We start from the raw sequence: 18855 nt of genomic DNA on the forward strand, positions 1-18855 counted from the left end.
GTGTAATTAGCATAAATTATAATTTTATTATTAATGTATCCATTCATTCCATAACCACCAGCATCATATAGCCGCCATTCATAAATGGCCAATAAACTTGGTATTATGGCCAGATACATATTAATTTAAAATTGTTATTAATAATTTATTTAAATTAAAGTGTATGTATAATGTTTGCTAACAATAACAACAACAACAGCGAATAGGTGTTTAGAAAATTTAAATAATTTACAACTTATAATTAAGAGATAAAATGTATTTTTTATTTGAAAGGGAACCTAATAGTAGGCAACGAATTCATACAAGTGTAAATTTAGTCTTAAGTACTTAAGGTTCTAGTTCTTAATTAAACTGAGATTAAGGGAAAATATATCAGTTTTATTTTAAATCAATTAATTATAAATTTAATGAACATATTTTTAATTAACTAAAGCCTATCCAAACGTAGTTAAGTTGAGTTTAAGTTAAATTTAAGATTTAACGATAAAGTTTATTAGTTGGCAATCAATAAAAATTTAAAACGAACTAGAAAATGCAATAAAACCTAGTTAACTGGAGTTTAGTTAAACTTGGTTAAGCTGAGTTTAAGGAGAAATATATAAGTTTTATTTTAAATCAATTAATTACAAATTTAATGAACATATTTTAAATTAAATAAAGCCTGTCCAAACGTAGTTAAGTTGAGTTTAAGTAAAATTGAAGATTTGACGATAAAGTTTATTAGCTGGCAAACAATAAAAATTGAAAACGAACTAGAAAATGCAATAAAACCTAGTTAACTAGAGTTTAGCTAAACTAGGTTAAACTGAGTTTAAGGGGAAATATATCAGTTTTATTTTAATTCAATTTATTACAAATTTAAATTTGGTAAATTAGAATTGCTGGCCCACAATAAAAATTTAAAACGAACTAGAAAATGCAATAAAACCTAGTTAACTGGAGTTTAGTTAAACTTGCTTAAGCTGAGTTTAAGGGAAAATATAATGGTTTTATTTTAAATCAAATTATTGGAAACATAATGAACACATTTTTAATTCACTAAAGCTTGCCCAAACATAGTTAAGATGGGTTTAAGCTAAATTAAGGATTTAATGATAAAGTTTATTAGCTGTCAAACAATAAAAATTGAAAACGAACTAGAAAATGCAATAAAACATAGTTAACTAGAGTTTAGTTAAACTTGGTTAAACTGAGTTTAAGAGGAAATATAACTTTCTTTAATTAAAACAGGTAATAACAAATCAACTGAACATACTTTTAAAACATTTTACTGCATAAATGGCGTAAAATTCAAATCTTTCTTGAATTTTGGCACGCCTTTAAAAGGCAATAACAATTCTTTTATTAAAGAAACCATCGAATATTTTATTTTAATAATGAAAATGTGTTTCTATTAAAATTGAAAAATAGAAATCTTCCATATTTATTACTTTATTTGTGTGTACAAATAAATCAATCCTAGAAGTAGGCAAATAATTTTTGTAAGCATTTTGTTATGCAATAGGTTTTTAAATATTTCTTTTAATATATTTTGGCAATTTACTAATATTTTTTAAGGAAATACAAAAAAAGGAAAAAATAAAAAAGTTTGTTTTAAATAGATTTTGTTGAGATTAGTAGTTATCTTTAGTAAATAAAACTATAGAAATCTTTATAAATTTTCAAAAGACATTTAATAAATTTTAATTTTTAAAAAGCTTAAAGCAAGTAAATGTTATTTTATTGCATTGCTTTGCATTTTTAAGACACATTTCATATTTCTAAATAGAAAATGAAACATAAATGTACTTGTTTCAATTGTACAATTAAGGTTTCAATATAAAAGTTGTTTAATCTTAAAAGAATGTTAGCAGAATCTACTTGATATAAATTAAGAATCCTTTTAAATGTATTAGTTTACTTTAAGCTTATTTTAAGGATTTTCATAAGGACTTGAAAGATTTGCTTAAATTAGAAAGATTTTATAATTCTCCTAAAACTAGGCAATAGTTTTTTATTCTTTTGTTGTATGTTTGCATTTTTACTAAGTATTTATGTAAAATTAAGAAGATTTTTAACTTGAAGTTTTATTTTTATCATTAAAACACAAAACAACAAAAGTCTTTTACATTTGTAAGCAGAGAAAATACTTTAAACTTTTTATTTGTTTTCTTTTATAAACAACAACTACATGGGTTGATGTTAGTTGTACTGCCATCACCATGCTTTGTATTTAACAAATAAAAATTAATCAAGAAAACTTTTCATCACTTTCAATTGACAATTTAAACTTTCAGCAAACAATTTTTTTTGAAGAAAACTTTACCACACTACACAAATACATACGCATAATATTTACATAAACACACTCACAACAATAACAAAAAGAGAAAAACACTCGAACTCATACCCACATACTTTTACAATCTTTGAAAAAAGGAATAACTTAAGTTTATCAAAACTTTACTTATTTACAAGTTTTAAAATTTTCCCTTTTTTTTAAAAAAAAAGAAATAACAAATTTTCCAAAAAATATAAGGAAAAACCAACAACATTCAAACTAACGTTAAACAAAACAAGGAAATTGCGTAAAAGTAAATGAAATGTGGCAACAATGTATGGCGGCCAATGTTTTGTGAGTGTAAGTGTGTTTTTGGTAAAACTACAAGAAAAACAACAACAATTTCAAACGACTACAAACGGGGGGTAATAATAGAAAATTATAAAAAAACACACACATACACAACAACTCACAACAACTCGACCATATTTACACACACACACTTTTGCACATTGAGTTAAAAGGAAAAACAGTAGACGAAAACCACAACAGCAACAACCAAAAACAACAACTACGCAGACGTTATAAACATAAGCAAGCGTCAATATACCAACATTTTCATGCACACACACATCCTTACAACAACAACATCAGCAAAAACTCGTAATAGACCATTTCGTTTACGAGCACAAGACGTTATACTCGTAACACAAACTGTTTAAAAACAGTGTAAAGGACCTTTTTTTTGCATGAGCTTCTGTTGTTGTTTTTTTCATTTATTTTTTATTTTTGCTATTTTGTATTTTATTTGTTTGAGAAATGAAATGAAATAAAATGTGGAAACATAAAACACAAATACTATATAGAATTTTATTTTATATAAAATTCAGCAAAAATAGAAAGAAACAAATAAATAAATAAACAACAAAATCAAATAGAGAGAATAATAAACGAATGTCGCAAGGACTTGAGGTGACCAGCAATCTGCAAATCACTTGGTTAAGCTGAGTTTAAGGGGAAATATAACTGTTTTATTTGAAATCTATTAATTACAAATTTAATGGACACATTTTTAATTAAATAAAGCCTGTCCCAAACGTAATTAAGTTAATTTCAAGTAAAATTAAGGATTAAATGAAAAATTCGAAATGCTGGCCCTCAGTAGAAATTGAAAATGAACTAGAAAATGCAATAAAACCTAGTTAACTGAAGGTTAGTTAAACTTGGTTAAGCGGAGTTTAAGGGGAAACATAACTGTATATTAAATCAATTAATTACAAATTTAATGCACATGCTTTTAATTAACTAAAGCCTGCTCAAGCATAGTTAAGTTGAGTTTAAGCAAAATTAAGGATTTAATGATAAAGTTTATTAGCTGACAGACAATAAAAATTCATAACAAAACTTGAAAATGCAATAAAACCCAGTTAACTAGAGTTTAGTTAAACTTGGTTAAGCTGAGTTTAAGGGGAAACATAACTTTTTATACTAAATCAATTAACAAAAAAAAATTGAATACAATTTCGGAAATGCAATAAAACTAAGTTAACAGGAGTTTAGTTAAACTTGGTTAAGCTGAGTTAAAGGACAAATATAGCTGTTTTATTTTAAATCAATTAATTGCAAATTTAATGCATATATTTTTAATTATCTAAAGCCTGCTCAAGCGTAGTTAAGTTGAGTTTAAGTGAAATTAAAGATTTAATCGAAAAGTTTAATTGCTGGCCAACAATAAAAATTCAAGACGAACTCAAAAATGCAATAAAACCCAGTTAACTAGAGTTTAGTTAAACTTGGTTAAGCTGAGTTTAAGGGGAAATGTAACTGTTTTATTTGAAATCTATTAATTACAAATTTAATGCACATGTTTTTAATTAACTAAAATCTCCCCAAATGTAGTTCAGTCAAGTTTAAGTGAAATTAAGGATTTAATGATCAAGTTTATTAGCTGGCAAACAATAAAAATTCAAAACGAACTCAAAAATGCAATAAAAGCTAGTTAACTGAAGTTTAGCTAAACTTGGTTAATCTGAGTTTAAGAGGAAATATAACTGTTTTATTTTAAATCAATTAATTACAAATTTAATGGACATATTTTTAATTAACTAAAGCTTGCTCAAGCTTTGTTAAATGGAGTTTATGTGATGTATCTTTTGTTCCATTAACATAGAAATGCATCGAACATAGTCTACAAAAATTGAAGACATCAAAAATTGTGTTTTTTTATAAGGCGAAGAAAACTAGTTGGTCCCATTATCCTTGGCCCTCTAACATGGTTTCATATAAAAAACAACAATAATAATAATAACAAACCCACTTAGACAAACCGGTAGAACACAAAGACTTGTGTGACATTAAAAACGTAAAATGCTTCACAGCACGGTCTCAACTTAACACCAACACAAACATACAACAAAATAGAAAAATACTAAAAAAACACATACACGCGACTCTCTCATATACACAACAAATAGCACACATCTACACTCACTCATATGTGTCATGTAGCCGAGAGTAATATAAAACTGTAGCCTGTTTATAGGCGTCTGTAAGCTCCAATGTGTTTATATGGATGTGTATAAAATGTGTTATTGTATTTATGTATGTTTATGTATGCATCATCAAAAATGGTTGCTTTTTGTATATATTACTCTCCTTCTGCCTGCCTCTCCTGTTATATTTTCCTTCTTTTTTTTCTATCCTTTTTATAGAATTTTTTAATATGTGTCTAGGATTTATTTACAGCAACACACATTTACATAAAACATTTCTATGTGAGTTCTTGGTTTTTTCTTCTTTATTTTGTCTCCAATAAACCAAAACATGTGATGTTGTTTTGGATTATGGTTGGAGTTGTTTTTCCAAACACACCAACAATGTTAATACGTCATTGTTGTTTGGTTGATATAGAAGGCTTTTAGGTGTTTTAGACTGGGCAACAGCTGTTAATGCAACAGTAGCATTGCATTTTTTGAAGTCTTGTGTCGAGTGTTGCATGATAAATGTCTGTAAAAATGAGGAGTATTTTTTTTTTCTTCTATGTTTGTATATACAAAGTAGCTAAAAGATTTATTGCATCATTATTATTGTTTGTATTTTTTCTCTTGTTTGCTATTGAGTTATTGAGCAAAATATTGAATTTTCCTTCAATGGCCTAAAAGTAGGCAATTGTTTTGTTATAAAAATTTATTAGTTTTATTATTATTATTTTTTGTCTTAAGGGCTTGTAGAGACCATAAAGAATATAGCATTTTATTAATTAAATTTTTGTCTTTCAACAATTAAATTAATAGTTAGTTGTAGACTATGAGAATGTGTTATGTAATTGTAGGCAATAAAATATTTATGGTTGCAACTAAAGATAGGCTATTAAATTTGTAAATGTATGTAAGTATTAAACCAAATAAAGAAATTTTATTAAATTTAAAAGAAAGAAATAGGATGACTATCAGAAGGCTCAACTAAGAGTTTATTGAAGCTCAACTCAGACTTTATAAAGACGTACGATTGAAGCCCAACTCAAAGTTTATAAAGACCTACGATTGAAGCTCAGCTTAGAGTTTAGAAAGACCTACGATTGAAACTCAACTCAGACCACACAAAGACTTAAGTCAGAGTTTATAAAGACCTACGATTGAAGTTCAACTCAAACCAAACAAAGACTTAACTCAGACTTCATACAGACCTACGATTGAAGATCAGTCCAGAGTTTATAAAGACCTACGATTGAAGCTCAACTCAGACCTCACAAAGACTTAACTCAGACTTCATACAGACCTACGATTGAAGATCAGCTCAGAGTTTATAAAGACCTACGACTGAAGCTCAACTCAGACCACACAAAGACATAAGTCAGAGTTTAGACCTACGATTGAAGCTCAACTCAGACCTCACAAAGACTTAACTCAGACTTCATACAGACCTACGATTGAAGCTCAGCTCAGAGTTTATAAAGACCTACGATTGAAGTTCAACTCAAACCACACAGAGACTTAACTCAGACTTCAAACAGACCTACGATTGAAGCTCAGCTCAGAGTTTATAAAGACCTACGATTGAAGCTAAACTCTGACCACACAAAGACTTAACTCAGACTTCATACAGACCTACGATTGAAGCTCATCTCAGAGTTTATAAAGACCTACGATTGAAACCCAACTCAGACCACACAAAGACTTAACTCAGACTTCATACAGACCTACGATTGAAGCTCAGCTCAGAGTTTATAAAGACATACGATTGAAGCTCAACTCAGACCTCACAAAGACTTAACTCAGACTTCATACAGACCTACGATTGAAGCTCAGCTCAGAGTTTATAAAGACCTACGATTGAAGTTCAACTCAAACCACACAAAGACTTAACTCAGACTTCAAACAGACCTACGATTGAAGCTCAGCTCAGAGTTTATAAAGACTTACGATTGAAGTTCAACTCAAACTACACAAAGACTTAACTCAGACTTCAAACAGACCTACGATTGAAGCTCAGCTCAGAGTTTATAAAGACCTACGATTGAAGTTCAACTCAAAGCAGACAAAGACTTAACTCAGACTTCAAACAGACGTACGATTGAAGCTCAGCTCAGAGTTTATAAAGACCAACGTTTGAAGCTCAACTCAGACCTCACGAAGACTTAACTCAGACTTCATACAGACCTACGATTGAAGCTCAGCTCAGAGTTTATAAAGACCTACGATTGAAGCTCAAATCAGACCTCACAAAAACTTAACTCAGAGTTTATAAAGACCAACGATTGAAGCTCAACTCAGATCTCACGAAGACTTAACTCAGACTTCATACAGACCTACGATTGAAGCTCAGACTTTATAAAAACTTCAGACTTTATAAAGACCAATGATTGAAGCTAACATTTGACTACTTAAAGACCCACGATTGAAGCTAACATTTGAAGACCTACGATTGAAGCTAACAGTTGGCTACATAAAGACGTACCGCTGATTTTATCTTCTTTATAAAAAATCCTTCTGTCTTCCATCAATATCAACCCTGAGCCAATGTATATTTTTCCCAAAACCTTTCAAATATTGGTTAATTTCTACATGAATTTTATGGTCTGCCCACAACAATTACCCAAAAAGTAATTTTCTTCAAAAAAAAAACCATCTCACTCCCTTAACACCAAAAAACTGCCACAATCATTGAATAATTTTACAAATCATTTGTAAGTTTTAGTTTTTTTTGTTGAAGATGATAGGTAGAGAACAAACACTTAGAGAATACAAACAATTTGTTCAATTGAACATTAAAGCGTCAATAAAATATCCTTCGAAAAAAAAAGAAACACCAAAAGAAAAATTACATTTCAAAAAGGAAACGAAACAAAAAAAAAAAGGACGAATAAATAAGAAAAATAAACGTACTAACCAAAAATAAGACACGTTCAAACATAAATTGTTCAAAAAGTATAGAAAAAAAAAACAGAAAACACAAAACGTAATGGAATATAAAATAAGCTAAGAAAACACACCAAAATAAAAAAAAGAAAGGAAACAATTTATATACGTTTAAAGATTTGTATTCTTATTTTTTTTTTGGGTACAGTATACTATTAAATACACATTTTATGTTGAAACACGCACCTAGTTTGATGATTACGCAACAAATACCAAATAAAATAAAACAGACTAAAAGTATGCTTTAATTTTTGTTGAACTAAAACCCCTTAAACAAGGCTTTCTTCTTTTTTACTTTATCTCACAGTTTTAATAGAAAACGAAAAAAGGTAAATAAAACATTGAACCCAAAATTATGCAACGTTTACCAAAACCTTAATGGTAAGCAATACTTTTTATTGTAATTTTATCCTACAAACAAAAAATATCTCTAACAAATTGTTTATTTTTTATTTGCAGTAAGAAATTTGTTTATAAATATTTGTCAACACATTTTTAGTATGTACTACTAACATTTTAAATAAATGACAAAATATTTATTAAACAAAAGTAAATTTCTTTGACCCCCTTCTCTATAAATAAACAAAAAAGGGTTAAAGGTGTGTGTTAAAATCTCTTCTCATAAGTATTAATGTCTTTGAATGTGTTAAATATTAATTGCCTGTAATTAGGGGTAGGTTTTTTTTTGTCGCATAAATACAAATTGTTTTCATTATTTTGTTGGAATTATGAATAAAGCACACTGAGTAGAAGAAATAATAAGGGAATTTATTATTTATTTATATGAAAAGTGGAAAATATTTGTGTAAGTCACTTAAATAAATAAAACATACCTTTTTTTTGTCTGAAAGGCGCTTGCTTTTGCTGGTGTAGTTATTTGTTGTAGTAAATTATATCTGGAATTAGAGAGAGAGAGAAAAGGAAAATGAGAATTATTACAACATATTAATTGTAATTAAAGCGTGTCAAAACAATGGCCATTATATTTATGTTTATGTGTAAATATTGAAGCATACTTTAAGGGGTGGAGAAAGAATACTTTTTGAAGACTACATTAGGAACTAAAGCAATTTCAAATGTTAACAAAGGAGCTATGATTGAAATTTATTGAAGACTTTAAAGAGTCTTCACAAAGAAGCTCAATTATGACTTTAAAAAGACTTGAAAATCAACAGATTCCTATGTTTATAGCGAATCTAATTCTTTAAAAGGACCTTCTATTGAAACTCAAATGATACTACATAAAAACCTAACTAAAATTTAAGCTCAGCAAGAAATTTAAAAGGTCTGCGATGGCAGATTTTGTCAAATTTCTAAGCTTAACTAATACTACGACTGAAGCTCAATTACGACAATATAAAGACCTACGATTGAAGCTCAACTTAGACAACATAAAGAGCTACAATATAAGCTAAACTCAGACTTTATAAATACCTCAATTGAAGCTTAACTTAGACAATATTAAGACCTACAATTGAAGCTCGATTTAGACAACATAATGAGCGACGATTGAAGCTAAACTCAGACTTTTTAAAGACCTCAATGGAAGCTCAACTTAGACAATATAAAGACCTAGAATTGAGGATCAACTTAGACAACATAAAGAGCTACAATTGGAGCTTAACTCAGACTACACAAAGACCTACAATTGAAGCTAAATTAAGGTTATACTAAGACAACATTTGAAGCTACGATTGAAGCACAACTTAGAGTTTCAATGAGCTACGATATCAGGTGAACTAAGACTTCTAAACGAATTCGATTGAAGCTCTATTTAGCTGAAAATATTCTTTAAATAAATGATGGAAGCTCATCTTTGATAATATAAGGAACTAGGATTGAATCACAACTTAGACTACATGAAGACTAAGGATTGAAGCTAAATTTTGAATACATAAAGATTTGTGATTTCAAGCTAGCAATTGACTACATAAATACCTACGATTAAAGCTTAACTTAGACTACGATTCAAGATCAACTTACACCACGATTCAAGCTCAACTTACACCACGATTCAAGCTCAACTTAGACAACATAAAGAACTACAATTGAAGCTCAGCTTAGACAACGATTAAAGCTGAACGTAGACAACGATTGAAGCTCAAATTTCACAATGATTGAAGCTCAACTTAGACAACATAAAGACTTACGATTGAAGCTCAACTTAGACTATGATTAAAGCTGAACATAGACTACGATTGCAGCTCAACTTTGACAACGATTGAAGCTCAACTTAGACAAAATAAAGAGCTACGATTGAAGCTCAGCTTAGACAACGATTAAAGCTGAACATAGACTACGATTGCAGCTCAACTTTGACAATGATTGAAGCTCAACTTAGTCAACATAAAGACTTACGATTGAAGCTCAACATAGACTATGATTAAAGCTGAACGTAGACTATGATTGAAGCCCAACTTTGATAATGCTTGAAGCTCAACTTAGACAAAATAAGGAGCTACGATTGAAGATTAGCTTAGACTACAATTAAAGCTGAACATAGACTACGATTGCAGCTCAACTTTGACAATGATTGAAGCTCAACTTAGACAAAATAAAGAGCTACGATTGAAGCTCAGCTTAGACAACGATTAAAGCTGAACATAGACTACGATTGAAGCTCAATTTTGACAATGATTGAAGCTCAACTTAGACAACATAAAGACTTACGATTGAAGCTCAACTTAGACTATGATTAAAGCTGAACATAGACTACGATTGCAGCTCAACTTTGACAACGATTGAAGCTCAACTTAGACAAAATAAAGAGCTACGATTGAAGCTCAGCTTAGACAACGATTAAAGCTGAACATAGACTACGATTGCAGCTCAACTTTGACAATGATTGAAGCTCAACTTAGTCAACATAAAGACTTACGATTGAAGCTCAGCTTAGACTACGATTAAAGGTGAAGCCCAACTTTGACAACATGCAGACTTACGATTGAAGCTCAACTTAGACTAAGATTAAAGCTGAACATAGACTACGATTGAAGCTTAACTTTGACAACGATTGAAGCTCAACTTAGACAAAATAAGGAGCTACGATTGAAGATTAGCTTAGACTAGAATTAAAGCTGAACATAGACTACGATTGCAGCTCAACTTTGACAATGATTGAAGCTCAACTTAGGCAACATAAAGACTTACGATTGAAGCTCAACTTAGACTACGATTGAAGCTTAATTTAGACAACATTAGGAGCTACGATTGTAGATCAGCTTAGGCTACTATTAATACTGAATAGAGAATACAATTGAAGCTCAACTTTGACAATGATTCAAGCTCAACTTAGACAACATTAGGAGCTACGATTGAAGCTCAGCATAGCCTACTATTAAAGCTGAACATGGTCTACGATGAATGCTCAAACAACATAAGGAGCTACGATTGAAGCAAGGCTTAGACTTCTATTAAAGCTCAACTTAGGCAACATAAGGGCATGTCAAATGTTAAGTGAAACTTAACTTAAATTTGTGCTATTTTTCTTTACGAATTAATATGTTTTTCTAGCTCAACTAAGACATTAAAAAACCTTACGATTGATGTTAAATAAGACTGTCAAACAAACTATCATTGAAGTTTAAACTGGAGCTTAAAATGGAGCTCAAACATTTTAATTTTTTTCCATCTTAGCTATTTCTCATATTTAAAATATAATTTTTCTACAATACAAAATAATAGTTTTAAAGCAAAACAATTTACTTTAAATAGCACTCGAACCCTATAAGTAGGCAATAAAATCTACTCAAATCAATTCATTCCTTCGTTAGCATTTGAAACAGCCTTAAAGCATGCTATTGAAATATTTAGTTTTGCTAATTTCCTTCAAACGTTCTCTGAACTCTTCACCATTATTTTTTGTTTTTATTTTTAAAAACCAACCAGAACGAAAAATCTCTACAATACCTTTAACTGATAAACATCGGGTTTTTTTTTTGCAAAATACGTTTCATTGCTTCTTCTGTTCATCTGTTTAAATAAAAATATCATCATGTGATAAAGTTCTTCTGTTAAAAAACTTCACATCAAAATGCAGTAAAACATTCTTTGTAACTTCATAGCAAATGGCATGGCAATGCTGACTGACTGACTGGCTGCCTGCTTGTCTAACTCTTGTGTGTAGCAATTCTATTTGAAGTTTTGCATTTTTCTTCTACTTTTTGTATGCTTTTTGTTCATATTTTCCTTGTTGAATAGTTGTCATTAGATATTTGTAACAGTTGTAATGCTATAAATGGGAAAAAAACTAAGTTTTGTTTTGTCTGTACATATATTTTGCTAGCAACTTTGTATTTGCTCTGGTGTTCATTGACAGCCAACTATTGAAGGAATATTATTTGTAAGTCCTTTATTTTGGGGGGGGGGGTTGAAGGAAGATGTAGAGAGTGAGCAATTGTAGCATTTTTGTGTTTTATGAATTGAACTTGATGACGCTAGATAACAAGTTTCAAATGTTATGGCATGTTATTTACGATGTTTACAAAAGTTTAAACAATTTTTGCTCTCTCTCTCTTCCTATTCCTTAAGTTGCTTAATTTTAGTGCACCTACTTATTAAAGAGTTGGATTAGAAAGACAAGTTTGAAGGGTTAGAGGAAATAAATGTAATTATTTTGTTAATATTTAACTTTTGTAAACTTTAAACTAAAATTTTAGAAAAATTTGATTTTTAAAACCCCTAAAAGTATACTACGATTATTTGAATTTATTTAAATCATGAATTATTAGTAAAATTTAAAATGTGTTGCCTATTTTTAGGCTGTTTTTATGTTTTTACTATAAAAATCATTATTATTATATCATGTTTTCATTGTTATCTCTTTTTCATAACCCACAAATAAATAAAAATCATATTCATTGTTGAAAATATATAAATTTTTTTTTCATCTAAAAGATTTATTACCACTTGTCAGTTCTCATCTCTCAAGACACACTCATTTATATGGGATTTTGTTTAACATTTTCACAATACAAATTTTAGCAGGGCTTTTCATAAAACTTTTCTTAGTGTTGAAATGGTTTTCCAAACAACAAAAAGTGTGTTTCACACACAAAAAAAAATGTAATATTGTATAAAAATATAAATAAATCGAAAAACATCCAAAGTTTTATGAGATTTTTTTACATCTTTCATGGTTTTCTACGCCTTTTATTTTCTGTTTTATTTTTCTTTTCCCAAAGAATTTATTATGTTTGATTGCTTTTTCTTTGTTGTTGTGTAACGTCCCCTAAAAGTATGTAATATGTTTTTACATGGCTAAAGTTACGCCATTTTTTCTCTTTCAAGTTTTAAAGTAATATTTAGTTTTTTTTTCTAGTTTTTGTTTATATGTATAGATTTATCAACTATTAGAAATAAAATTTTGTTAAAAACAAGCGCTAATAGTCAATTTATTTGGCTTTTTGTTGGGACTTTTCTAAAATAGAGAATAAAAAATCCAAGCAAAACTAAGTGGACAGTAATGAAGACATTGTTGCAAAACTAAACAAATAAAAGAAAATAAAATAGAAAAGTTTGTTTATAAAAAGATTTCATTTAGAAAAAACTTGATATGTAATATTAAGGATTACGAGAAAAAATAAATAAATGTCCTAAAAGTATGCAGCTTTTCTTGCTGAAGTATGAGCTAAATTATGAACTATAATTCAGAATTTATTTATTTATTTCAAAATTAGATAATACATAAATGTATATGCTAATTATATTAATTATAGCTATAGCAACTGGGCCTTAAGCTAAATAATTCAGAATTATTTACAGATTCTAAAGAAAATAAATTAAAATTTAATCGTTAGATTGCATTTGATCTCAATTAAGATTCAATCGTAAATATTTTAGAACTGTTTATTCGTTTTCATTAAAAGTCTTGGTTGAGATTTAATCGTTGGCCTTTTAAAAATCTTAGTTTAGCTTCAATCCCATTTATTTGAAACCTTCAATTGTATGTCTTTCTGAGGACTTTGCTCAGCTTATATTGTAGATATTTTTAAAGTCATAGTTGAGCTTCAATAGTACGGCTTTTTAAAGTCTGTGTTGAGCTTCAATCGTGAGTATTTTGAAAGGTTCAATCGAGCGGAGCTTAATTTTTAGGTCTTTTTGAAGTCTTAATTAAGCAGTGTTATTTTTAAATTTCATCATCAATCGTAGGTGTTTTTAAAATTAAGTCTTAGTTCAGATTAAATTTTGGGTCTTTAAAGTCTCAAATGAGCTTCAATCGCAAGTCTTCTTAACTTCGTAGATGAACTTCAATCGTAGGTCTTGTAAATGTCTGAGTTGAGCATCAATCGTAGGTCTTTTTAATGTCTTAGTTAAGCCTCAATCGTAGGTCTTTAAGTAGTCTTAGTGGAGCTTCAAGCAGGGTCTTAGTTAAGGTCTTTAAGTAGTCTTAGTTGAACTTCAATCAGGGTCTCAGTTAAGGTCTTTAAGTAGACTTAGTTGAGCTTCAATCGTAGGTCTTTAAGTAGTCTTAGTGGAGCTTCAATCAGGGTCTCAGTTAAGGTCTTTAAGTAGACTTAGTTGAACTTCAATCAGGGTCTCAGTTAAGGTCTTTAAGTAGACTTAGTTGAGCTTCCATCGTAGGTCTTTAAGTAGACTTAGTTGAGCTTCCATCGTAGGTCTTTAAGTAGTCTTAGTTGAGCTTCAATCAGGGTCTTTAAGTAGTCTTAGTTGAACTTTAATCAGGGTCTCAGTTAAGGTCTTTAAGTAGACTTAGTTGAGCTTCAATCGTAGGTCTTTAAGTAGTCTTAGTTGAGCTTCAATCAGGGTCTCAGTTAAGGTCTTTAAGTAGACTTAGTTAAGCCTCAATCGTAGGTCTTTAAGTATCTAGTTGAGCTTCAATCAGGGTCTTAGTTAAGGTCTTTATGTACTCTTAGTTAAGCTTCAATCATAGGTCTTTAAGTAGTCTCAGTTGAGCTTCAATCAGGGTCTTAGTTAAGGTCTTTAAGTAGTCTTAGTTGAGCTTCAATCGGAGTCTTAGTTGGGGCCAAATTAGCTTCAATCGCAAGTCTTCTTAAATTCGTAGATGAACTTCAATAGTAGGTCTTGGAAATGTTTGAGTTGAGCATCAATCGCAGGTCTTTTTAATGTCTGAGTTGAGCGTCAATCGTAGGTCCTTTTTAATGTCTTAGTTAAGCCTCAATCGTAGGTCTGTAAGTAGTCTTAGTGGAGCTTCAATCAGGGTCTTAGTTAAGGTCTTTATGTACTCTTAGTTAAGCTTCAATCATAGGTCAAGTAGTCTTAGTTGAGCTTCAATCAGGGTCTTAGTTAAGGTCTTTAAGTAGTCTTAGTTGAGCTTCAATCGGAGTCTTAGTTGGGGCCAAATTAGCTTCAATCGCAAGTCTTCTTAATTTCGTAGATGAACTTCAATCGTAGGTCTTGTAAATGTCTGAGTTGAGCATCAATCGCAGGTCTTTTTAATATCTGAGTTGAGCATCAATCGTAGGTCTTTTTAGTGTCTTAGTTAAGCCTCAATCGTAGGTCTTTAAGTAGTCTTAGTAGAGCTTCAATCAGGGTCTTAGTTAAGCTTCAATCGTAGGTCTTTAAGTAGTCTTAGTAGAGCTTCAATCAGGGTCTTAGTTAAGCTTCAATCGTAGGTCTTTAAGTAGTCTTAGTTGAGGTCTTTAGTAGTCTTAGTCCAAGTTTGCAAGTAGTCTTAGTTAAGCTTCAATCAGAGTCTTAGTTGGGGTCTTTAAGTAGTTTTAGTTAAGCTTCAATCGTAGGTCTTTAAGTAGTCTTAGTTAAGCTTAAATCGTAGGTCTTTTCAAAGTCTCAAATGAGCTTCAATCGCAAGACTTTTTAAATTCGAAGTTGAGCTTTAATAGGGGGTTTTGAAAGTTAGACTTTTCACTCTTTGCTCAACTTTAGCCATAGATTTTTTGTAAGTTTTAGTTGAGTTTCAATTAAAGATATTTTTAAAGTCGTCATTGACCTACACTCACACCCGAAACAATTTTGAATAAAACACCATATGATGTTGCCCGATCAGAGATTGAAAGTGCGAGAGATTGTGGAATCCATGGGCGTCTCACATGGTTCAGATATTTCAATTTTGAATGATCACTTATCGCAAGATGGCTGCACACATGTGCAGTTTCCATTGAAGAAATCTATTAATTAGGCTACGAAATGCTCCCTCTTATGTCCTATTCTTCGAATTTAGCCGCGAGTGACTATTTCTTGTTTCCAAATCTAAAGAAATGTCTCTGCTCTCTCCCAAAAAAATACCTTTTTTGATGACCTCGACAAATCTTATTTTTTGGAAGGGATACAAAAATATTGGAGATACCTTGGATAAAGTGTATAGAGCTCAAATGAGACTGTGTTGAAAAATAAAATAATTTTTTATCCAAAAACCTGTGTTTCATTCAAAAAGGTACGGAGTTTTTGAACCATCCTCGTATCCATAGTTCAGTTGCAATCGTAGGCTTGGTTCAGCATCAATTAAAGGTCTTTATGAAGTCTTTATCATAGTTGAGCTTCAGTCGTAGGACTTGAGTTGCAAGAAAAGTGTTGCTTGAGGTTTAATCTTCTTAATTGAGTTCCAATCATAGTCTTTCTTGATGTTTAATCTTCTTATTTTATTAAGACATAGTTAAGCTTCAATATATGGTATTTATTTAGTTAGGTTTTTAAGTAATTTAGTAAGAAATGAGTTTCAGTCATCAGTCTTCGTTTAATCAAAGTTGATCTTCAGTGGTAGATATTTACTTAGTCATAGTTGAGCTGCAATGTTGGGACTTTATTCAGTCATAGCTGATCTGCAGTCCTACTTCCTTCTAAATTATTATTAAATATTTCCCTTAAACCCAAAATTTGAATTTTAATTTACTTTAAAAATGTCTAAAATTATAATAAAAAAAAACTTCTTCGTTTTTGCAATTCTTTCATGTTTTATTTTAGTTACAGCAACTCTTAAAATGCCATTTAGTTTTCTAAACTGTTCATAATTCTTTGCCAGAATCTAAATGTAATAAAAAATTCATTAAAAATATTTCAACAAGATTTATTTGTTCAAAAAAAAAAAAATGGCAAAAATACTAGCTCGGGCTCACTCTCCCACATAAAAACATACAGAGAAAATCATTTACACATTAAAACAGCAGGATAAAAACAAGATGAACTCTATGACTATAGAAGGCAGAAGTTACACAACCAACAAAAAAAAAAAAACAAAATTGCGATGAAAGTTTATAAAAAATTCAACTAAATTCTAATTACACATACGAATGACGACAAAATCTACTAACAAAACACCAACTACTTCAATGTTGGTATCTGGCTATAGACACACATATCCATACATACGTATCCTTTTGCAGACAAATACATTTACAGAGTTTATAGCTAAAGTAGAGAGTAGAGTATAATGTTGATAACTACTACCAAACTACCATTAACTTTAATATTTCCCTAAACATCTGTGTTACTTCCCATGACAGGGTATTAATGCATACACTCATACAGTTACAAGCACACATACACGAACACAAGCTCACACTCTTATAGATTTCTATTTAAATACAAAGAAAAGAAAATAAATGTATGAATAAAAAATATATAGCAACATGACTGGATTAAGTGCTAAAGGAAAAAGTAATTTCGTGGACCAAAATGTATAGCACAGTTTAAGGCTGAAGCCTGTGATTGGCAAACATAGCCAACCAGGGCCAAACCTGATCGTCATTTACCCGAAAATTATACGAATAACACCGAAGTTCACAAAACTGATCAAATAAGAAAAAAGTTTGAATAATCGCTGGTTGTATTACAGCAAAGAAAGCTTCTCTCTATGCCGACCATTGGTTTAAAGCATTGGTTTATTCTATTGTAGTCATATCCTTGGTTTAGTTCACCATATTCATTGGCCTATACTCTAGTTTAAAGACATGTCATGTTTATAAAACCTAGTTTAAACGTGGTTTAGCCTATACAACTTAATTTAGTCTTTGAACTGGTTTACAAAAAGTTTATGTACCATTCTTTGATCTGATGTATGATCCAGTCTTTAGCCTATCTATTATATATGCCATGGATTATTCAATGACTTAGTCTGAGATCTACTCTAACCTAGTCTAAATTCTTACATTTGGTCAAGTCACTACTATATTTCTTTACTCAATGTGATCTTGTCTTAGGCCCAGTTTAAGATCCAGTCTATTATATATTCCATGGATTACTCAATGAATTAGTCTGCGATCTCCTCTACTCTAACCTAGTCTAATTTCATACATTTGGTCAAGTCACCACTATATTCCTTTACTCAATTTGATATTAACCATCCGATTTATGCTCTTGTTTGTGGCGTATCTCATACAATATTTGAAAATACACCTTCCATAAGCCTAACAGAAATAATTTCTTCCCCAGCCCAATCAAGGTATCATCCGTCTTTAGGTATACTACGTGCAAATACGATTTATTAAAATGAAATACATGACTCCATATAAATATATCCCCGTATGTATCGTTTTAACATAATTTCTGCGGTAAAATTAACTTTATGAACTGTTGAACATTTCAACCTTACACTCCTCATACGAAGACCTACCTATTTATACTCCAAGTATCAAATCCACTCATCAACAGCAACGTATCATGGTAAAGAAAAACTTTTTAAGGGTAAAATGGTGAAAAAAAAACAATAAGAAAATTCAGTCTATTTAGAACTCTCACTCTTACACTCACACATTCACTGGAAAAACAATTGCTGAAAAAAGTAAAAAAAAAACGACGACAAAAATATCCTTAATATAACAAAAAAACAATAACGTCAAATATATATGAATGAGTGTATGTTGTCTACAGTCGTCTAAGGAGTAAAACATAGGCGAGCAGCCAGAACAAACTTCATCAACAACACAGGAGTAACACCATAGTGCACAAAATTTATACATCAAATACGAGGCAAGTAGGAAATTCTTATAACTCTGAACTCCCTGGGAGTTTTGAAAGCCAACACAGTTGGTTATTAGACCGAACGGCCGTCAGGTAAATAGTCAAAGAGTATAACTAAGATCCTAATAGTAGAAAGTAAACTTTATACTTACAAGGCAAAATAGGATAGAATCAAACAAGTTAGATAGAAGAACTACTTCTGTTTCAAATAAGACTCAGAAAACGAATTTAAAAGAGGCTACAAATGAACCGGAACTTAACTAGAACCTGAACTAGGACTTG

At 30.3% G+C, this 18855-nt stretch overlaps 1 protein-coding gene across 1 annotated transcript in view; it reads right to left on the reverse strand.

The window, feature by feature from the left end:
- Positions 1-18855, reverse strand: part of fz2 (frizzled 2) — a 312996-nt gene that overhangs the window by 196692 nt on the left and 97449 nt on the right. The window contains exon 4 of the mRNA XM_065502741.1: positions 8511-8573. The gene's annotated coding sequence lies outside the window, so the exon portion shown is untranslated. The remainder of the gene's footprint in view (positions 1-8510; positions 8574-18855) is intronic.

Source organism: Calliphora vicina, chromosome 3 (assembly GCF_958450345.1).
Source record: "Calliphora vicina chromosome 3, idCalVici1.1, whole genome shotgun sequence".
In the NCBI taxonomy this organism is placed as follows: domain Eukaryota; kingdom Metazoa; phylum Arthropoda; class Insecta; order Diptera; family Calliphoridae; genus Calliphora; species Calliphora vicina.